The sequence below is a fragment of the Amia ocellicauda genome, chromosome 14 (genome assembly GCF_036373705.1).
Source record: "Amia ocellicauda isolate fAmiCal2 chromosome 14, fAmiCal2.hap1, whole genome shotgun sequence".
NCBI lineage: Eukaryota > Metazoa > Chordata > Actinopteri > Amiiformes > Amiidae > Amia > Amia ocellicauda.
The window spans coordinates 20166291-20179676 of NC_089863.1; positions in this window are offsets into that span (position 1 = coordinate 20166291).

Here is a 13386-nt window from a genome sequence, read left to right on the forward strand (position 1 = left end):
TTTACATTTAACCTATTAGAAAGAGTTAAATACAAAACTTCAGCCCAGGATTCACACATGGCTTGGTTAAGAAAACTTGAGCTACTGCCATCAAGAGAATCATATGTACCATATGACTGTTCAAATGCAATTTAATAATCATCAAGCATCCTGTGGGTCTGGCTTATCACACATATTATCACACCACTGATGCGTTAACCAATCCTCCGTCTAATAAAAATACACAATTAAATTAAGTAAAACAGCCAAACAAATATATCCCATTAAGCACAAAGAGGATGATTTTGTGTGATGCTGGCCAAACTAATGGTACCGATTTATCAATTCTGACAAAGTTTGACCTAATCGTGGTTTTGTAACGTGGTATTTTGGTTTGATACTGAAGAGAAGGAAGAAACGACCGCAACTGCACAGCTGGGTGTTTCCCTTCAGTAACTCAGACTGGAGAGGTAGAGTGCGTTGATCAGAAAAGTTTATTCATACACAAGCAGCTTGGGGAGAATGTCACACAGAGGCAGACTCAGTGTAGTTTCTCCAAAGTTACATTCCACAGTCAGGCATAGTTATACACAAATGTTTGTGATGCGACGGACTTCTGTCCACTCCTCCACCTCTGTTGCTGGGGTATAGACCATCTAGGCAGACTTGACTCATGTTGGCATTACACGAGGTCAGACACATATAATTATGGCGTACACAATCTTTCAGTTCCTCTTTAGCTGCTTACCTTGGAACACACATACAGTTTGGCGAAAAAAACTCCATGTAAGGCATTTTTTATCAATATACAATCTTTCATAGAACTCATTTACCCTCTTTATAGAACAAGTTCCTTTTTCCAACGAAGACTGAGGCATGTGTTTTTAACTCATAGTCAACAACCATTTTTTTTGTCCTATGGTTCTCTATGCACTTCCTCCTTGTGGTTGCCATGTTATTGCTGGCAATCCGCCATGGGAGACTTAGTAAACAGATGCAGCATCAGACATTGAGAAGAGTCTACACCAATCCCTGAGTGTCCCGTGGTCCCCTCTATTCCTATTATTGTACCCCTCATCAGTCCCTCGTGTCGGCCACCCTTGAGCGCAGAGAGAGATAGAGCCGAAGAAGAAAAGAAATAGAGCGAAGCAGGAAGGAGCCAAAAGAATCGTGTTTGTCAGTTACATTATCTTCTTCCTCCTGAGGGGCAAGTGGTCTGGTGCCATGTTTTCAGCTCCCATCCATCCCAGTCTGCCACCTACGAGGTGTGTATGTTTGTGCGGACAGATATTCAAATAATCCGCGATTAGAAATGCATTGGATTTGCATGGGGAAGTGTTACTTTGGTCATTAGCAGCTGTTTTGTGTTGCAGTAGATCGATATTGTGCATGTAGCTGTGTAACGTTGTCATAACATTTTGTTCAAGCCGGTTATGAATGGTCCATGTTGTATAGCGGTGCAGTGACCTGTATTCTTGTGGCAGGTGTAGTTCTCAAGTCTCACGCATTGCCCCTACTATCTTAAGCATTTGCCCCAAACATTGCTGTGCCACTGGCTTCTGCTTTTGCCGGCGGCAGCAGTATCTGTCACTGCATTTTCTTTTTATGTGACAAATGTCATGCATTGTCATTTTGAAAACTTGAGCGCTATGCAAAAACATTGTGTGTAATTGTAATATCGATTATTGTACATCCTCTGTTATCATCGAATGAAAGTTGTTACCCCTCAGTCATTTCTGTTGCCCCCTTGCGAGTTAATCCTGTCGCTGGGCCTGGACAGAGATTAGCTGCACTCGCCCTAATTTGGGTCATGTCTCCGACCTCAACCACACTGCTTTAAGGAAAATTATCATCACTAAGATATAAACAGTCTACTTACTTGATTATTGCGCTGCCACTGGGAAGAATCTGACCAATCAGAAGTGATGTAAACCCACGTGGAAACAGGCACAGTGTACGCATGCGCCCCATATCAGCGTGGACGACGAGAAGTTAATGAGCTCCAGCAATATCCATTACTGCATCATTGTAGATTAAAGACAAACCCAGCCATTTAAAAGACAATTCGAGGGTGAACATCACATCACCTTTACTTTAATGACAGCTGTCCATAAAAGATACAGTATTAATAAATAATATGCATAATTAAATGTGATTTTTATTTTACATATTAACTTTTTTAATTCACTTTATGGTATAAATAGAACAATTGTATATATGAAATGGTCCCGAAATCATGTAGATGGTGATGTTTACACTTTATATAAAACAAGTTTTTAAGATGGCATGTGTGAGGACATCACATTTTATATAAATTATAAAACATTTATTTTGTAGCCACACTCTCACTTATTAGGTATTTATAGCCCAGATGAAGACAAAGTAGTGTCAAAAGGCGTTGTTATTCAATAAAATGAAACTTTTGTAAAATACAAATTAAATTTCCAGATATGTGCCTAAATAACATTTATTTTTGTTGGACGTGGTTTACTCCAAGATAAAATTGAGGAACCATAAAAATAAAATACCTTGATGATATATGAAATTTTTTTTTGGATTAAAACATCAAATTAATTTCTTGCATGCCTCTTCATAAGGCTCACACACAAACACATGTACATTCACTTTATTACTAAAATCACAATTGACTTTTACTTTTGGTACTTGAGTACTCTTGAAAGCAGCTACTTTTTTTTACTTTTACTAGAGTACTGTTTGAATGGGAGACTTTTTACTTTTTTTTTTTCTTTTTACTGAAGAAAGTTATGGATAGAATATTTTTACTTTTACTCAAGTATGACTTCAGACTACTTTTTACACCTCTGTTTCTATGGTATCCTAAACATGGATTTTACATCAGGCTGCCTATCTCATATTTCCTGTTTTCCTGTCAGGGCTGTCATGATGTTTAACAAACAATTTATTGTCTTCTGTGGGGACACCATTATTATTATTATTATTATTATTATTATTATTATTATTATTATTATTATTGATCCGTTAATTCAATGTTAATATTGTATTTAACATTTTTCTTATAACAGAATAATATTATTTATTTATTATTTCTGAAGCCTTAGGCACTCTGTATACAGTTAAAGATCCTCATGGTTAGATCCTCATGAGTCTGATAAATCTGTTACATTTGTAAATATAATTCTGAAATTATTGGTTACTTCTGTTCTTAGCCTTATTCACCTTCAGACTATACATAAACACACAAAGCACATACACATTGATATCCAAAGATAATTCAGATATCCAATCCAATTTATGGTGGTATTTATTTATTTACTTTACCTTTTCACTCCACTTTTTCTGTCCTACTAACTTGTCTGTTACCTCCTTCAATTCAGCCTTGAGCTTCTCAACCTTACAGTCTAGACTCTATGGTAACACAACTCCCACAGTTGTTTATGCTGTTCATCTTTCAACACTTGACTTCTATCCTTCAGATTTTCATTCACTTCACATATTACCTCAGCTTTCTCTAGTTTATTTATGTTCTCTTTATTCCCCCAGTGAGTCTGTGGAGACCATTCTCTTTCCATTGATTCTCTAACATTTTCTTTTCAGTTTTCTGTCTTTTATCCCATAGAAACTCAATAATACTTTTATCTGCCATTCCTGTTATCCCTAGAGGATGACTAAACAATACTTACAACAGCTGTTCTGATTCTGTAATCTCAGAACAGAGTTACACAATACACAGAGGGCCAGCTTATGGCCAGGCAAGCCAGGCAGCTGCCTGTGGCCCCAAGACTGAAGGGGGCCCCCGAGGGACAACAAAATGGAAACCACAGCATTGACTGTAACACCCATGGAAAAACCCCATCCTCCCCTCTCTCACCAGAGAAAACATTGTAATCCAGAAAGCCTGTTTTATTTAGTGTGTTCGTTCATTTGTATCACAAAAATGCATAAACTAGGGGTTTCCTCTTCAATTATATTGTTGTTTTATTTTCATTGCTTTTCATAGGATTCATTTTAACACCACAATTGAGCTGTTTAAAGAAAGTTGAGGCACAGACGCTTCCGCCTTCGATGTGGAGGGCCACAATCTCCCTTACCAGTGTGCACCTCGTAGTGCTCAGCTTCACTAAGTAGCACCATAGTGTGCTGTTCAGTGAGGAGGTGCATGTTATGGGTGGTCAGTAAAACAACCAAATTACTGACTATGCCACCCCAGTTATCAACACCATCCTTCCTCACACAGATCAGGATCCTGGGGCATGCACAAGCACAGCTAAATAAAAGCGTTATTTTTGTTCTTAATATTTCTTAATCTTATTTAATCTCCATCATTGTCATACTTGTGTGTCCTTTAGTGCACATCATCCATTCTCCAGCAGATATTGTGGCTGCATGAGGCATCAATCCAGTCCAACTATATCTGGCAAATCTATTTTCCAGTATGTATACTAATTTACATTTAGGCTGGCTGATCTGTTTTTTATTTAATCTCCCTTCAGAAGCCACCATTTGGTTTGTGTGTGTTTTTTACCCACGCCTGACGTGTGTTTTTTGTGATGGAGTCGCCAGCGCCAGTTGTTTCGAGACCAGCGTTCCCGCTGAAACCAGAGCAAGAGCGATGAGACTCGGACAGTGTGAGACATGAAATCCAGTGTTTCCTATGTGTGTAACTCAGGACTGTTTCTGTTTTACAGTTATTCTTGTACAGGTGATCAAATATCTTCTGGTGAAGATACCACGTCTATCAAACATTAGCTTTTTTTTTCTTTTTTTTCCTCCCTACTGATTTTTCTGTGAACCAAATCCAGGTAAAAAGCAAAGTTTTGATTTGTCTAGTGCAAGTGTCAATACTTGATTTGTGTAAACATCACATACATTATTTTGATCGGTCACCGTGAACCCTATGGGCTTAGTCTCTGTTCAGAATGTAATTCTCTCCTTAATAATTTATTTTCACAGAAGCGACCAAAGAAATGTCTGGGCACTAAACAAGGGGACATCAGGAAGACTCAACGAGCTTCCTTACCCGCTGATGGAGAGGAGGACACAGCCGCTCATGTGCCTTTTTTATACAATCGCATGTGTTTAGAATTTCCACTGCACTGTGCGCTTCTAGAAGTCTCTGTCTATTGTGACAATCCATTCACCTTCTACATGTATATAAATAGTTTTATATTATTGATCGTTTTATTTTTAGTTGTACTTTAGTTTATGTAGTTTTTAGCAAAAGCTATACAGTTCTGTGACGGGATAGGTTCATAAGACACTGCTGAATATAAGGCAATGAAGGCACGTCTGCGCAGTCAGATCCATCACAATGCCGCGCAGCTGGTCCTGTAGCGCCTCTGTAGTGCAGCCTATTGTTGAACATTTCAAAAAATGGCACAGAGCAAGCCGGTAATGGCACAGGTTTTCATGAGTTTTAGTTGATAATTACTGTTCATTGATTATTATCATTATAGCGCTTGCGTATTTTAATTTGCGTTTCAGTGTATTGCGTATTATTTGTATTTGTTTATTTACATTTAAGTCAATTGTTTTTAGTATTACAAAATGACATTATTATAAAGTATAATATTGTGAACTAAAAAGTTATTTATATTGCATTTGCATTGTTTTATTTGTTCAAACCAAAACAAGTGTTTATCTCTGCAGTGGACATGTAATACACAGGACCATAAAGGGTTAATGTGTGTTTTATATTTACAATATTTACAATATATTTAGAAGTTTAATATATATATTTTTATACATGTAACGAGCTGAGATTAGGAGCACTCCCTTTAAAAGAGTGCTCCTAATCTCAGCTCGTTACCTGTATAAAAGACACCTGTCCATAGAAGCAATCAATCAATCAGATTCCAAACTCTCCACCATGGCCAAGACCAAAGAGCTGTCCAAGGATGTCAGGGACAAGATTGTAGACCTACACAAGGCAGGAATGGGCTACAAGACCATCGCCAAGCAGCTTGGTGAGAAGGTGACAACAGTTGGTGCGATTATTCGCAAATGGAAGAAACACAAAATAACTGTCAGTCTCCCTCGGTCTGGGGCTCCATGCAAGATCTCACCTCGTGGAGTTTCAATGATCATGAGAATGGTGAGGAATCAGCCCAGAACTACACGGGAGGATCTTGTTAATGATCTCAAGGCAGCTGGGACCATAGTCACCAAGAAAACAATTGGTAACACACTACGCCGTGAAGGACTGAAATCCTGCAGCGCCCGCAAGGTCCCCCTGCTCGAGAAAGCACATGTACAGGCCCGTCTGAAGTTTGACAATGAACATCTGAATGATTCAGAGGAGAACTGGGTGAAAGTGTTGTGGTCAGATGAGACCAAAATCGAGCTCTTTGGCATCAACTCAACTCGCAGTGTTTGGAGGAGGAGGAACGACCCCAAGAACACCATCCCCAACGTCAAACTTGGAGGTGGAAACATTATGCTTTGGGGGTGTTTTTCTGCTAAGGGGACAGGACAACTGCACCGCATCAAAGGGACGATGGACGGGGCCATGTACCATTAAATCTTGGGTGAGAACCTCCTTCCCTCAGCCAGGGCATTGAAAATGGGTCGTGGATGGGTATTCCAGCATGACAATGACCCAAAACACACAGCCAAGGCAACAAAGGAGTGGCTCAAGAAGAAGCACATTAAGGTCCTGGGGTGGCCTAGCCAGTCTCCAGACCTCTATCCCATAGAAAATCTGTGGAGGGAGCTGAAGGTTCGAGTTGCCAAACGTCAGCCTCGAAACCTTAATGACTTGGAGAGGATCTGCAAAGAGGAGTGGTACAAAATCCCTCCTGAGATGTGTGCAAACCTGGTGGCCAACTACAAGAAACGTCTGACCTCTGTGATTGCCAACAAGGGTTTTGCCACCAAGTACTAAGTCGAAGGGGTCAAATACTTATTTCCCTCATTAACATGCAAATCAATTTATAACTTTTTTGAAATGCGTTTTTCTGGATTTTGTTGTTGTTATTCTGTCTCTCAGTGTTAAAATACACCTACCATTAAAGTTATAGACTGATCATTTCTTTGTCAGTGGGCAAACGTACAAAATCAGCAGGGGATCAAATACTTTTTTCCCTCACTGTATATATATATACACACACACAGACACACAACTATTTTGTATTATTTATTATACTGTATGTTTTTAATTGATACATTAACTTGAGAATATGACCCCAATAATTAAGGCAATAATTGATATATACAAGTATATTTTGACCATATATTATAAAATATATTTAATATATTTATAAAATATATCTTAAAATATATGAAATATTTCAGAATAATATATTTTAAACATTTTATTTTTGTATGGGTTTACAATTTAAACTAACTGGATGCTGGTTACTTGTGCCCTAATTGTTTCTAATAACTTATAATGGCTTTTAAAGCTGCATGCAGTTAATTTTACGATAATAATTTCTTGTATCTTGGCCTATTGGTTTGATATCTCCACATTAGATGGCTGGGCCCTTTTTGTTTATGTTGACAATGCATTGGTATAGATACACATCTTTGTGTAATGCACAGAGCAGGTGTACATGTACAAGTATATTTCGAAAATGGATCTCTTAATTTGATGTGTGTGTGTATGTCACGTGTGGTAGTAACACTTAAACCGGTAGCCAACAACGTTACTACACATAGAGGGAGGAAAAACCTCAATTCCATCTAATACTGTTCTCCCCAAGGCAGCTTCAAAACCCTGCACACCCAACCATGGATGCCAGTAAGTCTAAACAAGGCTAATTTATGCCTTCCTTTTTCGGGATATACACAATAGAGAAAGATCAAGAAGGCTGTCTCTAACATTTTCCACAGTACAATACAAGGGGAAATAATAATGAAAGAATAAATCCCTAACTCTAAAAAGCCTTAAATATACTGGGCTATAAAATAGTAAATCAACTAAAAAAAAAGAAAAGACAAACGGTCCCCAACTCCACACTAAAAACACTATTTACCTATTTGAACAAAGTGTTATACAGCCAACCAGAGAAAACCAGCAAAGGGTAATATCAATTGGTTATCCGTCCCTCAGGCTGTAACACAGTTCTCGCTCTCCTGCGTGAGTCAGCACAGCTTTCTTACAAAAGCTACTTTCTCCTTTCCAGTACCACTCCACCCTAGGGTTTCTCCAAGATGGAGTTAAGAGAGAAGTGAAGTGGTGTCATGAACGAGTTTGGATCACTGACACTTTAACCAGGAAGTAATGGGTGTCAAAGTGAAAAGCTGACTAAACAACAGAAGATATGAGTTTAACAGCAGGCAAGCCTCAGTCTTGTTTATTTCTGTTGTTGATAACAAACATCTAAGGAAATATAGTTTTATGGAACATTACAATCACCATCAACCAACTTGCATCTTGTGGTTTCACAAAGGAAATTCGGCTTAGCTACAGGTTCCTCTTTCTTTTTCGATTCTGCTCCTCCAGATGATTGCCCCTTTCTTTCTTCGACACTTTCTAGTTTTAACGCCCCATACCCCTATTGTATTAGTCCCAGTATAAAATACACCCTGCTACACATCTTAGTTTTATTTTTTCATTTCTATGGTTAGCACACTTCAATGTATCATCAAAACACAATTTTCAACTAATGATTTTGTCATGTAAATAGTTATATGGACATTATTATGTATTGCCCTGTGAATCCCTCACCCCCGGAGCCGGGGGATGGGGGGGCACAGGGGCACTGGCCCCTGCTAAAATCAGACTGGCCCCCTGAGTGACCCCACCTCACCCAGCCAATCAAAAACAAACATTTCATAGTCAGTCTTCTGTGTCCATATTTTGCCGAAGTTTATTTTATTTATTTTTTATTTTGCAAGCAAGAATCCAGGCGGAGAGAGCAGTTCTGAATGAAACACACTGCGGCTTCACTCTGCTCTCCACTCTGCCTGCGCACAGCCAAACTGCTGAGTGTCTGAACTTTCTACAAAACCTGTTCTGTGGCCAAGAAATTACGAGAGGAGTAACATTCATTTATTTTAATACTTAGTTTGTGTTCTGTTTGACTTAATTTTACAATTATAAGACAAGTAATAGATTATCGTATTAGTACGGAAGAGCCCTGGAGCCATGCGAAACAAAATCCCTCAGAAATTCCACTCGAAATTTAAACTCGTAATCTCTCAAGTTCGGGTTTAACAGGATGATTTTTCTTGACATGGCCCAGGGCTCTTCCATATATTAGATATAATGTGTAGACTTTTTTTTTTTTAAGGGTTCTAGTGTTACATTGGTGATTCGATTTTTCTAGAAGGCTTATAATAGTAGTATAATAATAGTTACAGTGAGGGAAAAAAAGTATTTGACCCCCTGCTGATTTTGTACGTTTGCCCACTGACAAATAAATGATCAGTCTATAATTTTAATGGTAGGTGTATTTTAACAGTGAGAGACAGAATAACAACAGAAAAATACATTTCAAAAAAGTTATAAATTGATTTGCATGTTAATGAGTGAAATAAGTATTTGATCCCCAATCAATCAGCAAGATTTCTGGCTCCCAGGTGTCTTTTATACAGGTAACGAGCTGAGATTAGGAGCACTCCCTTTAAACTCTCACAACCTGTTCAATAGATCCTGACCAATGATCAACTTCTCTGTTTCAAATTTGGAAATATAAACTGAATGAACCAACTTAAGGTGAACTCTAACAACGCCTTTCGAGTGAGCTGCGCCTTAGTCTCTGTGTAACTTGTAATGTTCACACTACAAGCTTCCACTTTCAGTCGTTGGTCTGAGGTTTCCATAATTAGTTTCAGGTTGCCAAATGTGGTGGCAGACATTAAACAAATTTCAACCCCAGTGTCCAACAAGGATTCACACTCCCACACATTCTCAATGGTCACTTCTATGTAAACTTGCTTAGCTCTGCCTCTCTGTGTCAGATCACCCAGTAACATCACCAAAGTTTCAACTTGCCTGCAGGCAACTTCCCCATGTGCCATGTGTCAGAGAAACCCCCCTGCTGTTCCTCACATCCAATCAAAAACACGGAGGCGGGGACAGGGGGTGGTTCCAGAGCTAGTCATGCCTCAGGTGGCAAGTCTGGCCCTTTACCCTGGCTACTAACTTCCAGTTTGGGAAGAGGGGGCATAGGGAGCAGAGCTAAGCGTAGCAGTAGCTCAGAAACTGCAACATTGCTCAGAGACTGAGTTAACCCAACTGGGTTAGGAGCAGATTTCTTTCCTTTATACTTTTTCTTGTACCTTGTTTTACTTTTACTCCACTTAGGATTTTCTTTCTTTTTTTTATTGTAAGCCTGGGTGTCTTGGGTTCCATCCTTGGGAGGTTCTTTCCTTCTTTGAATCTCCGTCCCCTCTAACTCCAGTGGAGAAATAGGGCTCTCAGAGCACCTTGCCAGTACTTGGGTGCTTGAATCTTTACGATCAGAAGCGCTATTGTACTTGCTTTCCCAAGCTTTCTGTGCCATTTTACGAATTTCGGCTATGTTCATATACGTTGCGTCTGCATGTAATATGATCATTTCCTTAATCGTTGGGAACAAATTAGCAACAAACAACCCTTTAAAGCTCACCTCTTCCTCGGCCCCGGGTCGATCTTGACCCGCAAAATAGGTTTTCCTAAGCTTTTCATAGTAATCACGGGGGGACTCATGCTTACCCTGTTTGATCTGGTGTGCGGCAGTCACTGCTGCTACTGGATCAACGAACCTGGAATAGTCCCTAATTAATGCTCTGCACAAGCGTTGAAAACTATCGCAGACCATGGACCCTTGCCTCTCCATCGAAGAATGGACTTGGCGAGAGGTAGTTTTGCGGATTAGGAGAACCTTTTCCTTCTCCGTAGCTTCAGGATAGAAACGCAAAGCATACTTAATGTCCTTAATATACGCTTCCACATTTCCTTCCTTGTCTGCTGGGTTAAAGGTTTCACAATCTTTAGCCAGTTCTCTCAACTGGCGCATGTTAACCTTTCGGTCAGGACTCTCGGGAGAGGAAGTTCGTCTGTGCGACGAGCTTCTTACCCTGGGTGGAGAAAGACTACAGGGGAACGATCAGGACGAGGCAACCCGTGGCCTAAATGTGGAGACGGTGTGTGACTCCGTACATTGGCCGGTTCCGGCTGTTCCTTTATGCTGTCAGGTGTCAGCTTTGCAGCCCACCGAGAGGCAGCTTTCAGGGCCCCTATTTGTTGCTTGAGACGCTCATTTTCAACTTCAGTTGATTTGAGTTCTCCCCTAAGCACCTGATTTACTCTCCTCATTTCTTCACTGTCCCTTTTTAAATGTATGACCTCGCCTTCGAGTATCTCCATTTTTACAGTGCCCAAATCTTTCTCCCTGACTGTTTTGCAGACACATTTCCAAAACATCCCGGTCCTTCAAAACTATCCTTTCATTTTCAACCGCTTTACATCTGTCATTTGCAGACCTTTTACTTGGATCAGAGTTGTTTCCAATTCAGCTTGACATTGTCTTAAATCATTTCCTAATTGCTCTCTCTGTTCAATTAAGTCCTCTCTTTCAACACAATGACTTGTTTTCCACAAGTATCTAGCTTTCCTTCAAATTCTAAAACCATTCCATGCCATTTGGCTCTTTCTTCTTTCGCTTTAGCATACTTTTCTCCTAGCTTTTTCAGTTTTTCAAACTTGCTTATGCTCCAGTTCACTAGCCTTGAGCTCACAAGTGCTAAGCTAGTCATAACTTTCACCACCTCTATTGACTCTTTTTCGAGTTGTGTCGTAGTGTCGGTTAACAACTGTGTTCGACGCGACTCTACTTCAAAGTCCAAACTGCCTAGGCGTCCAAGGAATTCAGGAATCTCTGTTCCTGGTACCTTAACAATCAATGCTTCACATGGGGACATTTGGGTAATCATTGTTTTGGCTATTCAGTAACAACCCAACAGAACAGTACTAGATTAATCACCTAATGACTCTAATGCCAACGCTTAGGATATCAACAATTGATCACAAGTAACTAAAACAGAATTAACCTTTTGTGACTTTGGAAACCATACACATACCACGTGGGCAATTCTAGAGCGTCCTCTAGAGTACAAACAGTGTATCGTGCCAACAAAAGTTTTCTTGTTTCAAAACTTTGGAATCTGGATTTCTGTACAAAGCTATCCAATAACTATTACAGAAATTAGTTATTTTCAGTCTAAGATCCCTCACACGGGGCACCAATTATGTAGTGTAAGGTACACTTATAAATTTCAATTAAAGAAGTGAATTTATAGTATCACCTTATCACGAATCCTGGAATCTTGTAGAACTCAATTTCTGTAATAATTGGACACAGACACCAATTCCAAAGATATAAATTGTCAAATTTATTCAAAAACAAAGACTAAATGTAGCACTACACTACTTATACAAAAGGGAAAAACTAATTAAAATTCAACTCTAGATCAACAAATCAAAGACAAATCACTTCTGTGACCAAATCAAAGACCATGGGATCGCATATGATATCACACAAATCGTTAAACAAAAAAGGTTATAAACACATTGACTACAATACCGGTTAGTAAGACGAAGGTGAGTCTCTCGTTAGTATTATTAGTCAGACATTAAATAACTACGCAGGTTAGTATTTATGTCAGGTAACTTCTCGTTATATATATATCAGTCTCATTTACGTTTAGGTGCCGAGAAAGATCCTATCATTACTTGTTACCACAATTTCCCTTAACTGATTATTATTCAATGATTAAGGATAGGCAGGGCCACCAATAATCTAATGTCTATTAACGTGTGTCAATTTCAGACTAAACAGTTAAACAGGAATGAGAAGATATTTCTCGGCGTTGACAGATTTTATTTCTAAAATTATCAACAAAACAGTTTAATGCAACACACATTTATATTTAAGAAAACTAAATGATATTACACATTCTAGAGTTATGAATCACAGATTAACATTTCTAATTGATTTCTCAAATGTCATGAATCATGAACTCCAAACTGTTAAACTTATCTGAACTTTGTTGCAGAGAGGCCTCTCTGGCTTCGGGCTCAGATAACAGCACACGGCACGAGGTCCGTGTGGTTTGGAACAAAGGCAGTCCGGTTCGGCTTTGTCCAAGAACTTCCACTCAGTCGATGCACCTGGAAGTTGGGGTTTCGCGAAAGTAGTCGTTTCCAAACAGATTTTCCACTGGTTTGAAGGCTCCAAGGTTGTGCACAAAATCTTCTTTGTAAGCAGGGTTCCACCGTAGTTACTTGAAGACGAAGTCTTTGAGGAAAGCAGGGCCCTGTTTGTTCCAAGGGTCAAGTTTCTTAAGACTCAAATAGCTATTTAAATGACTGAACACTTGTGTATACAGTCGACTTAGTCAATTGTCCAGCTGTAAAACTCCACTGATCAGGTGGGCACAGGCGGGCAGCGCAGTCTGTAAAGTTCTTTATTTGATAACGTCCTTTAAAAGAATTCTTCG